The 14088-nt window shown below is 39.0% G+C and overlaps 1 protein-coding gene across 4 annotated transcripts in view; it reads right to left on the bottom strand.

Annotated features, from left to right (window-relative positions):
- The window catches only part of RCAN2 (regulator of calcineurin 2), an 85599-nt gene that overhangs the window by 43135 nt on the left and 28376 nt on the right, over window positions 1–14088 (bottom strand). The gene's annotated exons all lie outside the window — the stretch shown is intronic.

Raw genomic sequence — 14088 nt, 5'->3', positions numbered from 1 at the left:
GCTGAAAGGTCCGCTCTGAGTGTAAATTAACCCAGCATTTAGAGCCACTAAGCTCAAGGTAATGTTTGTTATACTGCAAAACCTACAGCAGCGTACTAATAAAAAACCCTCAAAGAAACAACCAGCAAAACCCTTAGCATTCTGGTTTTAATAGCTCTAATTCCTCTTTTTTAGTAATGCACGCTTTATAACCCCACACATGAGATCATCATAGTCCTATCATCAGGAGTGATCAGCATACTGCAAATGTGATCCCAGTGCTTAGATATACAAGTTGAACTGTGACTCATCTTCAGAAAGATCAGAAGCATGTATGTGTGTGATTTGGAAGTCAATAGCCCTTCAAAGAACAGAACATGAAAATTTCCCTTGAAAATAGGGCTTTGCACTAGGCAAACCTTTATACCATCTGTCCTTATGGGTGCTCCTCCGTGAAGGTAACAGTATTTAACTGAAAGAAACAGATTTTAGAAAGGGAAGATGTTTTACACCTGCTGACTCAGTGGTCTGTTTATACTTTGCCATTTTATTTTTTAACGATAGAAATAAAATACCAACAAATTCAGGACTTATAAAGTTGATCTTTATCCGGGACTTCACTATTTTTCTCAGAAGCACAGAATCACAGAATGGTTTGGGTCGGAAGGGACCTTCACGACCATTCAGTCCCTGGCCCCTGCAATGAGCAGGGACACCCTCCCCTAGACCAGGTTGCTCCAAGCCCTGTCCAACCTGGCCTTGAACGCTTTCAGGGACGAAGTAACCACAGCTTTTCCGGGCAACCTGTGCCAGTGCCTCACCACCCTCTCGGTAAAGAACTTCTTCCTAATAGCTAATCTAAATCTCTCCTCTTTCAGTTTAAAGCCATTCCCCCTTGTCCTACACCTGCAGGTCCTTGCCAAAAGTCCCTCTCCAGGTTTCTTGTTGGGCTCTTTAAGCACTGGAAACTGCTTCTAAATCTCCCTGGAGCCTTCTCTTTTCCAGATTGAATAAGCCCAGCTCTCTCAGCCTGTCCCCATAGCAGAGGTGCTTCAGCCCTGAGGATCATTGTGGCCTCCTGTGGACTCACCCAAGCAGGTCCACATCCTTCTCATGTTGGGGGCCCCAGAGCTCTGATGTTTCATTTTGTGACCCATAAATTACTTTTAATTGTCGCAGGCCTAGAGATGACATTTTTTCCTAAATCAGATTAACAGGTGGAATTTAAATATTTAACTATTGATACAAACCTAGCAGCAGCACATAGCTCAATGTAAGAGACTGTTCTGCTCAACTTCGTTTCACTGACAGATACTGCAGCTTTTACCATGGTTCTGTGATACTGCACATAGTTTGCTACTGATACTTTAACTAGGTTGCCTAAAACTATAGCAGGTACGTATGCTGAAGTGTGGTCAGTTTGGGCTGCAGACTACCACACCCTTAATGAACTTCAAATCAAGATACATGGAGAAAATATATCAAATTCTTTGCGTTAAAACTGTGCATTCAGACACCTAAAAGCAGAAGTGGCTCCAGATCAGACTCTTCTTTCCTTACTCTTTTTGCCAGCACTGTAACTGGTAAGGGTGGGGAGTTTCAGATCAGGTGGTAACTGAACAACCTTTGTGGAGTAACCCACTCTTCACCCACGTGAGCTGGCAGTAGGGTTAGAAAGGCTGAGATCCCTTATCAGAGCATTCTTTTCCAAGTTCTGTTAAATTAATTTCCCACTTTTTATCTTTCTTTTATAGTAGCCCCCCTCAGCAGTGATCGCAAACTAAGATGCAGAACTAGGACACAAACACATCCCAGCAATAATGATGTTACAAACCAAGAATATACGAAGTCAACAGCCATGGACAGGGTAGTACAAGGCAGCAAGTTAATGAATATGGTTTATCGTGATAATCAACTGTTTTGCACACCAGCAACTTAATCACTGTCAAGCTTTTTCATAAACCACAGGAAAAGAAAGAAATTTGAAATTAAAATTTTTGTGTATGTTTAGAGGAACTTTTATTCGTGTATTTGAATCACAGAATCCCACATCATAAGGAACCTCAAGGATCATCTGGTGCAACCTTTCTAGGCAAAGTATGGCCCAGAGTGGATGTCCCAGCACCCTGTCCAGCTGAATCTTTAAAGTGTCCAGTGCTGGGGAATCCACCACTTCCCTGGGGAGATTATTCCAATGGCTGATTGTTCTCATTGTGAAAATTTTTCCTCTTGTGTCCAACCAGAGTCTCCTAAGGAGAAACTTGTGCCCATCACCCATTGTCTTCTCCATGGGACTCCTTGGAAAAAAGGGAGTCTCCATCTTCTTTGTAGTCACTCTTTAAATACTGGAATATAGTGACAAGATCTCCCCTGAGCCTTCTTTTCTCAAGGCTGATCAAACCCAGCTCTCTCAGCCTTTCCTCACAAAGCAGGCTTCCTAGTCCTTTGGTCAGCAATATCTGAGTATCATATATACATGATATTATAGAAAAAAAAGCCCTAAAAATGCCTGATTGAAGTTCCAAGTGGGCAGGATTGGAAAAATCATGAGATTTTTCATGAGAAGTTAGCAATCAGTTATCAAAGACCTGGAGGAATCACTGAAGGCAAAGAGAAGTCACATATATCTGAGCCTAATGAAAGTTTTAGCGGAAATGGACCAACAGGATGAAAAGCTGAAACAAATGTTTGAAAAAGGAAAAGATCAAGAATGAGATGATGGGGATCATTTTAAGGTCTTGAACAGCATCTGAAGTGAAAGTGATGCTTGTCCTAAGTATGGTTTCATAGTAGTGATGGAAAAAAGATCTTACAGTACAGAGCTACACTGAACAGTTCCATCAGAATTTACTTTTTCATTTTTAAAACTGTCACCTATCAATTTCACTTGCCCATCTCCTTAACCTTCTTATGAAAACTGGTATGTGGTATGCAAACTGACCTGTTCCACGTCATCATCATTCTTGCACGTCTACTTTCATCTTCCAAACAGAAACACTGAAGTTTTCCCACTCCATCTGAGTAAGGAAACCATACTGAGATCATAATTACTTTCCATTTCTTGTTTCTTCTTGCCTAAACACAACTTATTTTTTCCCCAAGCTCACTAGGGTATTTTAGTGAGCTCTTTACAAAGACAACCTATTTGGATTTTCTTCTTGAAACCAATGGTTAAATAGCAGAAGAACTCTACAGAGTGTTTGTACTTCAACTTATGTCTTTCAATATACATCATATTCTATTACTACTCATTTCTCATTTGAAATCAAGACATAACCCTGTATAAGATTTTTTATCAGAGCACTCTACAATTCCGTATTGTGTTATCTAAGGTTAATAAAAATATCAGATAATAAGTTTTTCATTATGAGGGTGCTGAGGCCCTGGCACAGGATGCCCAGAGAAGCTGTGGCTGCCCCATCCCTGGCAATGTTCAAGGCCAGGTTGGATGGGGCTTGGAGCAACCTGGTCTTGTGGAAGGTGTCCCCGCCTATGGCAGGGGGTTGGAACTGGATGATCTTGAGGGTTCCTTCCAACCCAAACTATTCTATGACTCTACCATAATTTAAAATTGATTAATATTGACTTCTTTCTCCACATCATGAGACTTGGTTTTTCAAATTTAAAGAAAGATTCTTCTAAAAATCTCAGATCAGGTTCTATATGGTCTTGCTAAATTCAATTCACCCAATTTGCAAGAAAAAATAAAGCCATATTTGTCCTGGGTTCAGCAGTAGCAGTTATTTTTCTCCTTCTTAGTGGCTAGTGCAGTGCTATATTTTCATTTTTTGGCCTGGGAACAGTGCTGATAACGCCAATGTTTTCAGTTGCTGCTCAAATGTTTGGTCTGGCCAAGGACTTTGTGAGCCTCATGCTCTGCCAGGGAGGAGGAGAGGCTGGGAGGAAGCAGAGACAGGACACCTGACCCAAACTGACCAAAGAGGTATTCCATACCACAGCATGTCATGCCCAGGATGTAACAGGGAGTACCCCAGAAGGGCTGGGACTGCAGGGTTGGACGAGGCATCGGTCGGTGCTTGGCTGGAGGGAGTTGGGCGAGTTATTGGTCGGCTGGTGTTGAGGTGTTGTATTCTCTTCCCTTGTTATTTCCTTTATCATTATTATTATTGGTGGTAGCAGTGATTTGTGTTATACCTTAGTTACTAAACTGTTCTTATCTCAACCCGTGGGAGTTGCATTCTTTTCGATTCTCCTCTCCGTCCCTCCAGGAGCAGGGGGAGGGCAAGAAGGGGGGGAGTGAGTGAACGAGGTTTGTGGTTGGGTTTAAACCACGACAATATTTCATGCATATTTTAAAATATCACATTCAATAAATAGAAATTGCTATAGACACACATGCACTTCAACATACACATGGAAGAACTCTTTCAGTAGGTTCTCCAAATCACAAACTGCTGCAAATCACAGCTTTTGTACTAACACGGGCATAATAAAGCTACAGGCTTTTTGGCACACGCTAAGCCGGAGGATTTGTGGATCACATGTATACCTTAAGGCTTCACCTGGAAGTTAGCTAGACACTATACGGAATATTAATACTGACAACTACAAGCCAATATTTTCCTTTCAAGAAAACAGTTAGTGCTGAGGACCTAACATCAACTGTATACCTATTTCAAGAGGAATTATTTTCAGCTAGCTCTAGTATGCCCTGTGGAATGGCATACAGCAGCAGCCCACCAGACAGAGTCCTGGAGGTTTCCTCTGGTTTAGGTTCATCTGAAGGTAACCCACATACAGAGCACTCTGTGATGTGAGCCAAAGCACAGACGGTGGAAGGCCATTTTAGAAGAAAATTACCTGAACTAGAACGCTAATACAAGTGCATCCAAAAGTACATAACTCTACTGCTGTTCCCTAACAATTTTATATTGGGCTTGAGACTACGACCACTAGTTCTGCGAATGGAGAGAGAGCAGAGAGTTTTGAGCAGTCATTCAGAAGTTTCTCAATTAATTTCAGGTTTTGTCCACAGTAACAAATGGGCACAGAATTAAAAGGGCTCTATTCACTATGTATGAATATTTCAGGGGAGCAAATTTAAGAGCAATTGAGACCCACTTGCATACGTAGGCTGAGTACGGAAGTACCAAGTTTTTACAGTGCTGTGTATAGCCATCAAGTAGGGTAGAACGCAGAATAATACTGATTAAACATAATTCTGGGTGGTATTCACTCTTGTTCCTTCACAAGAACTAAAGTCATCCCATAGCACCACTTGACCCTCTGATGATCAACACTGATGATCACTTATACTTGAATCAGCAATCCACTTCAAAAAAGATAAAAAGTTCCCCATATCAGAAAGCAAATAAGTCATGCTGTTCCAGCAAGGGACAATCTTGCATTCTGGATTTGTACAGTGCTGGGATAACACAGTTGTAATGTATAACCTTTACCCTGATGCATGGAGCTTTTGTTTTTCTACAGTGTTAATATAGTTGCAGCTGTGTCTCAGCTTGAGACATATAAATAGGACTACAGATTTGAGACTTTTCAAGCTCAATTGTCAAGTTATTAAAATAACTTGTGCAAAATCCTGACCCTCCTTTCACAAGCAAAATACTGCTGACCTAGCCTTAGGGAAACTTCACTGTCTAGACCTCACAGTAATATCAGCCTCATTGTAAACAAAAATACCAGCTGAATTCAGAAGCAAATGTGACATTTTTTGTTCACTTGATGAAACTTGTGCTCATCATTACTAGTAATAGCGGAATTATTTCTGTAGCAGCTCTGCTTGCAGGTGCAAACCATATTAAGGGGCTGTATAAATCCTGAACAACAAAAAAAAACCCCTCATTGATGACCCTTTGACACTTGAATGGAACACCATGAATGGCTTCACATTATGCCCGACTTATATGTTTCTAATGATGCACATCTTAAGTGATCTCATTCAGCCAACTACACAAGTCAGAAGTATTTAAACCAGGCTCCCTTATACACTTGTTGCTAGGAATACACTTTAACAAATATAATCCTATTTTCTAACAGAATTATGGAGGATAAATATTTCTAAAACCCCATAAAAACTTAGTAACATAAGAGACAGGCCTGAAAAAAAGCCCAGGAAAAAAAGTCCTTCCAATTCCTGTGTCTGCAGCAGAAGATAAGAAAGGCCAGACACACACATTCTTCAGGAGCAAAGTTAGCTCCTTCAAAGAGGTCTTTCATAAAGACATTAAAAGAAAACGGAGTACTGAAGACTGCATAGGGTTCGGCTCAGCCACAGAAGGAAAAAGAACATGCACAACCATTTCTTTGCTTATGGCAGTAAGCATTGACTCATGCTCAAGTAGATTACCCGCAAAAGGACGGAAGTAACAGATAAACCCAGCGAGACGAACCCACAAGAAGCACATCAGACTGCTGGGCCAAGAACGGGGAATTGAGAGGAGGGAAGTCCTCTCATCTCTAGCCACCCTACAGATTATGTTTTGCATTTTTGAAAGGGTGAAAAACTGGCACTCTGAAGACACAATTCAGAGAGAGATGTCTGAACACAAATGAGGGAGATCTGAAAGCAAATGAGATAAAACAGATTACTTGATGCTATGAGCTAGCATTAACATACTAGATAAATACACTGTTACCTGGAAGTATCATTCCCACTCTATATTCCCAAACAGAATTGCCATTAAACATTGTTGTTAAATTATGCCCCTTTTTTTCAACAACGTTGTGAGGATTTTAACTCTTGGTGTATACCCTTTTTAACAGATGGAAAAGCCTGAGATTCCATTAATGTCCACTAGCAAACTTCTCCAAGAGCAGAGTCAAAAGCTAAAACAATAGTGTGTTAAGCCAGAGGATGCCTATGTGCCCCAGCTTACTTGTTCCTAGGTTCTAAATCACTATCAAAACTTCCTGAATTTTCAGAGGCCATGGGACACAGCAGTACCAAAGATATAAAATAAGGCACCTACAGCATCTCTGAACCACCTATCCCCTGAAGATGAACTATACATTAAATAAAATACTTTTCAGATAGAAAATTTAACCGGCATTTACACTAAAGAAGGAACAATGAACCCCCCAACAGCTACAAAAGCACTGACTTTTCCAAGCTGAGTTTGACCCCCAAAGCTGAAGTTTCTGTAAATCCTAAATTGGCAACAACTGTCTCAAAAAAGGTCTTGGATTCACCCCTTCTCATTACAAATAATCATTCCTGTGGTTTGAAGATTTTTGAAGACACAAAATTTTGGCCATAGTAAAAAAGAAAATGGAAGGTTAATTAAACTTAGAATAACCCTAAATCAATAAATTCTTCATGAATGCAGAGAAAATCCCTAGCTGAACCATGCCTTGGCTAGCCTTGCTTTTTTGGAAAGGTAACTTTTCTGCACTGTGTTGATATTTTGTGTTTCTAGGCAATAACTTTCTGTTAGTCGCACTTCTAGATCTCAGAGTCTGAGGGTCCAAAAGTTATAAAATAAATCATAAACATTATGAGAGATTTCTCCCTCCTTTAATAAGGATAATATTAAGCACCTCAAAGACCCACATACACTAATGTGAGAATACTTCAGTGCCTGAATAAATGACTATAGCGTTTAGGCAACATCATTTTGCTGTCTCATTTAGCTACACACGAGTTTCAACTCTGAGTCAGAAGTGTTCAATTACTTTTAATGTAGCAGCATCATTCATAGTCCTTAGCTTCCAAGTATATGTGGGGAGGCGTGAGGAGGTGGAAACCAGTGCATGAGTCTTCTGTCTGCTGAAAGCGATTACAAATCATTCCACACCAGATCCACACAGGATAAGAACCATTTTGGTTCCCAACTACAGAACCCTCTCTTAAAATGAGCTGCCACAGTTCAGAAGTCAGGATATTCTTGATTCATTTTGTGAACAGATGACCACCCACAGAATACATAGAATCATAGAATAGTTAGGGCTGGAAAGGACCTTAAGATCATTTAGTTCCAACCCCCCTGCCATGGGCAGAGACACCTCACACTAAATCAGGCCACCCAAGGCTCTGTCCAACCTGGCCTTGAGCACCGCCAGGGATGGAATACATAACACATGCAGGAATCCCTGGTAAGAGAATGGGATTGTAACCCTGCAGTGTAAGCTAAATTTATTTGCGGTCTATCTGCATAGTATCATAGATAAGCTGAAACCTATGCAATTTTAAACTAAAAGAACTAAACATGGGGTTCTCCACATCCTGGCATATACACTGCCATTATAAGTGATAAATCTAGGACTTAATTTCATTGCTTCAGCAAGGATAGCTAGTGCAACATGAGATGCCTTAGAGGATCCATGCGTGGGGTTGACAAATGTGATAAAAGACCTCTGGAAGACTATTCTCTTCTGAACCATCAGCCAGAGGCCCCAAGAGGTTCTTTAAGATATTTAATTAGCACTAATTTGGGCAACTGAATGCCTCTTATACACTCAATGGACTCCAGAGTGGAATTTTGCTGACCTGTCACTTGATGTGTAGTTTAACATGAGCTGCATTGCTCTCTAACCTCTGCTGACGGCTACAGAAACTTATCTAGTGCATATGTACAGACGTAAAAGATGATATTTAAATTTAAGTGTTGATCTTTAACTGAATCCTACACATAATGTTACCACTGTGCCTAAGTTTTTTCAACAGCAAGATAGGAATGGTGATACTTACCTGCTATGTAGAGGTAAAGCAATGTTAATGTCACATATAAAATACATTTCTAATCAATAGATTCTCTTGCTAGCCCAGTGCTCCGAGGGCTGCAAGAACCTCTTGAAATCTCAGGCACCTTCTCAGTTCACAGTGGCAAGATGGAGCTGCTCACAGGCTGGCACTGAAGCAAGATGCTGAAGAGGTGGATTCAGTACCTCACAAACTACCCTTGTGACCTTGGATGAAGAACACACAGGAACACACATTCAGAAGAGCTCAGAGCCCTTGTGCTTTATTTGGATTTTAAGTGTAAGCTGGGCAAGACAGGTACTCTCCATTGTTAAATGTTTTTTAATGGATGATGGTGCTTAGGATAGGCCTCTAATACTCCTGCCAAAAAAAATCCCTGTGATTTACAGTTATCCATGAACTCTGTTAGCAGTTTCAAGATGCATTTTTAAATCATTTCCATGTACTCTCACTTGTCTCAGACTAGCAAGGGTATTTAACATGCCTGTACGTTTTCCTTGTCATTTCAGACACTTCATCACAGCAAAATGCCCTTGAAGGAAGAGCCTGGAATGCTCACTGCTGTGAGAGACCAGCCTTATCTCTCAGCTGCAGCTTTGCACAGGACACACAGGTGAGAGATTTAATGGCTGTGCTGAGAGAAAACAGTGCTTACTGCCAAGCCAGCAAAAGCAGTTGAGTTCAAAGGAAAAAGAAAAAAGGAGTAAAATGTCAAGCAGCATGCAGCCAGCAAAAAATGAAGTGATGAATAATAGATTTCTTACGCAATTGCTATTTTATCCTGATATTACAGGGTAGGTATTTAGTTTGCTGCAACACTTTAAACCACATAGTCTCTTGATCTGTTAATTCCCTGATCAACTGCAGATAAGGAAGAAAAAGTGTTCATACTTGAGATTTACCATATACAAATACCAATTTTTGTCTTCATTACAGACAGAAGACACTGTCTTCTATTTTGATAGATTCTTTGCTATTAATTTGTTATTTGTGTTCAAAGGACAGATTATGTAATAAGGGACCCGAAAGTCAGACACAAAGCTTCCCCGCTGGCTCTCAAGTGATATGTGAAATCTGTTCAGGAAGTTGTGTTTTCTTCCCCCCTACAGCATGTACCTTATGACTGGGAATAAAAAAAGAAAACTGGGTAATTCTAAAATATCAGTGAACTTGTAATTTATTTATAAGATGACTTTACCAGAGTCTCTCACCACAAGACTGATTTCCTGATTTCGCAAAGAGACCATGTTGGCACATTTAATTGCCTGTATCTTACATGAAGATGTAAGAGAGCAGATTTAGTTTCTCCCTTCTCCTCTCCCTAAAAACAGACTTATTTTCCCACCTAGAACTTGAGAAATGGTCATTTCATCGACCCTGACCAGGAAAGGACCAAACCACACCATTCTTCTGTTCTGCACTCTCAGTTTACTCAGTACATATTTCAGTAGTTTTAGAAAGTGTGATACAGCTCTAAACAGATATTAACTAAAATAAAAATAAAAGAGCTAGTTCCCATACAGTCATCTCACACAGGAAGTATCAGTACCATGGTTTCAGATACATATTTAATACAGTTGTAAATAATTTAGTCATTCTATATGTTGGTTCACTTTAAGAAAAAAGGGCATTACAAGACATTGCCAATATTCAATTGACAGTAATTAAGTAGCAGGTACACTAAAAATGAGTGACAGAAAACTGATCTTATTTCAAAGCAACCTATGCATATTTAAATGATCAGCTTCCATCTGAAACATGGAGCTGTGAACAATGCTATTACACAAAGCTACATATTTTTCTGGTAGAGGAACATTACCATGCAAAAAATTTTAACTCATTCTAGTTTTTATAGTCTTCAGGAATAAAACCTGAAGTTATTTCTGACCTGAAGTATATTCTGGCCAAATCAGAGCTACCACTATGATGCCAAATACAGCAAAAGCCCCCATGTCTACAAGTGCAGATTTCTCCCACTTTCAAAGAACAGCACCTGCAGTTACAGCAGTAAGCTAAATCTGTGAGAAATACTCCAAGTTTTGATGCAGAATCTACACCTTCCCCTTACACAGGGAATTAGTTTATCACATAGCAGTAGACCACTTAATTTTCTCTTTAGTCAATTTAATTAGAACAATGTAAATGAGATATGCAAAGAGATAATGTCAGCACTGAAGCACTCAAACCAATCAAACCATTAAGAGTTAATACAACAGCCTGAATTTTCATATAATGTACAGAATCCCAGTTTAGGGGGAAAAAAGGTCTCACTAAAAACCCTGCTGCTCTCTACCCTGTGCCCTCTGATGCAAGGTGCTCCATACTGATGTTTACCATAAAATATGAACTGGAGATAGTATTAGCTTGGAGCTCACTATTGGTTTCACAACTTTCCATAAAGCAAGTAGGGCTTGTAAAAAGGTGGTTGTTTCCTCATTGTTAAAAAGACAAAAAAAAGTATTAATTTGTAATTTAACATGCGACTTTGAAATAGTATTATATATAAATTTTAGCCGTAGCTTTTACAGTCAGAACTTTATACCCTTCAACTTAAGATGGACAAGCAAAACTTGACTTCATTTCACTTGAGATATCACCAATTGTATTACAATTTCCTCAAGCCACAGAGATAAAATTAAGCTCAAGTATTGCAACACATAGCAAGAGGCAACTTGGGTGTACCATCTTCTCTCAAAGAATCGCTCGAAACTACTTTATTCCATGGCACTGGTTTCATCAACTTGAACGAGAAGAAAATCATGGTCCAATTATGTGCATAAGAGGAAGGTCACAACTTTAAGTTAGCTTTTAAAAGACTGCTAAAAAATATTCTAGCATTGGATGATATCAAATGGCAGCAACTACTTCTTATGGAAAGGCTGTGCTCTGCAGCTAACAGATTTATTCCCACTCTAAATTATTAGGTGTATCTCTTAAGCATGTTTATGTTTCTGTGACACAAGGAAGCAACTGAAGACAGTCATAAGCCAAGAAACATTCCTGGAAGATAACTGAATTAGAACTTGAACAAAAAACCAATTTCTTATCTTTTGGACAATGCAACTGAAAAAGTTACATATTTCCTGTTCTGTCAATGTTCTTTCAGCATTTTAAAATATTATTGTAATGTCTGGTTGCTATTTACAAAATATTTTACATAAACCAGTGAATACAGCCAAATTTCTGAAGGAACATGTACCAGACCATATATAGTACATAGGTTTTAAAATAAGAACTAATTCCCCAGTGAATCAATTCCTATATCAAGTTGCAGATTGTTTCAGGGCTCTCTGCCCCACATTAGAGAATCCTAAGAGTAGTCCACTGAAGTTTTCAAGGCGTCATGTTCACTGTAATGATGGCCGGGGTATAAAATATTTGCACATTAAAGAGTGTCTTGCTAACCACTGAAAGACACTCCCACCAGTCTAATATCTGAATATGAGCCAGAAGGCACAGTGGCTATGAAACAGGGACAAGGTCTAGTCACAGTCTTACACACATTCCACCTGAGCACAAACATAAACCAAAGGCATTAATTCATAAAGACACATACCCTGACATCTATAAAAATAGTCCCAGCTTGCTGCCCTGGTTCTGTAAAGATCATAGAATGGTTTGGGCTGGAAGGGACCTTAAAGCTCAGCCACTTCCAACCCCCTGCCATGGGCAGGGACACCTTCCACTAGAGCAGGCTGTTCAAAGCCCCATCCAGCCTGGTCTTAAACACTGCCAGGGATGGACCAAGAATCTCACGGTATTTTGAAAACAGAGATCAAAGCTTTTCTGGAAGGCAGACTAGTTACCAAGTACAAAATGATACCACAAAGAATCTTCAAGGCATTGACAGGTTTGGAGTTGCATAGGGTTTTAAAATGTCAATTTAAATTCTGGAAAAATTACTTGAATTTTAATGGACTGCATCTTTGACTTTTCCTCTAAAGCCTTTGAACCCTAGTTATGACAACTGCTGTATTTAAATTTGCTAAATAAATTCTTCAGTTTATTAGTATAAAGATGAATAATTATTTTTATTGATTTTTTACCATACAAATTTCTGGAATAAAATATTTACTCAACCTTCATGTTCAAAATCAAAAGTAGTTCCTCTGCCCCTAAATGTAGAAGGGATTACAGGTTAAGAACTATTTTAGCACTGTTTCTAGAGAAAAAGCTAAGCAACTAAATATTACTTTTTAAAGGAAAATTTAAAAGGACAGAAAAAGAATGATGCTTTCCCACCATTTTAAAATCAGCACCCTCAAACAGTGATTTTGCATGCTGCAGCTAACAAAATAATGTGGTTTTAATTTATATCTGACTTCATAATTTTATATGTGAAAGTGATGGAGAATTCAGTTGTACAGAATTTGCTTTGTCTGGAATTGAAGCCTTACTTCCTTTGGTGAATGGGAAGCTATAGGTGCTGTTATTTTCAACTTGAATTTGTTAACTAACAGAACACAGCAAAAGGACTTTTATTTATACAGGTGATCTGAAGCATGTAGTTTTAAATTCAAATGGAAGAACAGAAGCTATCTGACAGATACTTCGTTTTTTAAACAGCAGATACAAAGAGCCAAGTCCAAGCTCCTTTCTTCCATTATCTCAGATCTTCTCCATTTATGACTGTACAGGATCTACTGCAACCCAGGAAGCCACTGAAAATGCCTGAACTGGAAAAAAAAAAGTCTCCTGTGTTCTCTCTACAGCCTGTTTTTACAGGGTAAAGTTTTCTAACTGCTTCATCTTGTCTCTTACGTTACTTTTGGGATCTCATTATTTGAGCATTTTCTGGGTTTGGTGCATCATTTACAAACTCTAACGAAAAACATCTGAAAGTTTCACCTCAAATCAAAGCCAGTGGGTTTAGATTAGCCTCAGATTTGATCAGTTTGGGGTTGTGTCACCAAGGCATAAAACCACATGACTGGACAAGAATAATCACAGCTTTCCTAAATATAGGTACAAGTGCAGTTGGCAAGCACAAGCCTACACAACTTCAAGAGATTTGTGGAAGATGTTTTCAAAGAGATCATTGTGATCCATATACTCAAATGCTAAAAAAAAAAAAAAAAAAAAATACAAACAAAAACCAAAACCAAAAAACCAGCAAAAGTTTCAAGCTAGTCTCTTTTTGAAGAGAATCTTTAGAAGATTTCGTCTAGCAGGTTTATTTCTGATAAATTTGGGATCATAGACTCATAGGATAGTTAGGGTTGGAAAAGACCTTAAGATCAGATATATAAGTTATCTGATACAGTACTAGGCAACAAATTGTTAATGCAGAGAAAATGAGATTGGTACAGTAACTGTTAAGTGTCGAAAACGATAGCAATACATTCAGTGCCAACAGAGGAAGTACCACTCCAGGAAAAGTCTATTAATACAGCTTCCATTGCAATGGATTATTAGCAGTAATTTTATGT

Source organism: Lathamus discolor, chromosome 5 (assembly GCF_037157495.1).
Source record: "Lathamus discolor isolate bLatDis1 chromosome 5, bLatDis1.hap1, whole genome shotgun sequence".
NCBI lineage: Eukaryota > Metazoa > Chordata > Aves > Psittaciformes > Psittacidae > Lathamus > Lathamus discolor.
This window is presented reverse-complemented; position numbering and strand designations above follow the sequence as displayed.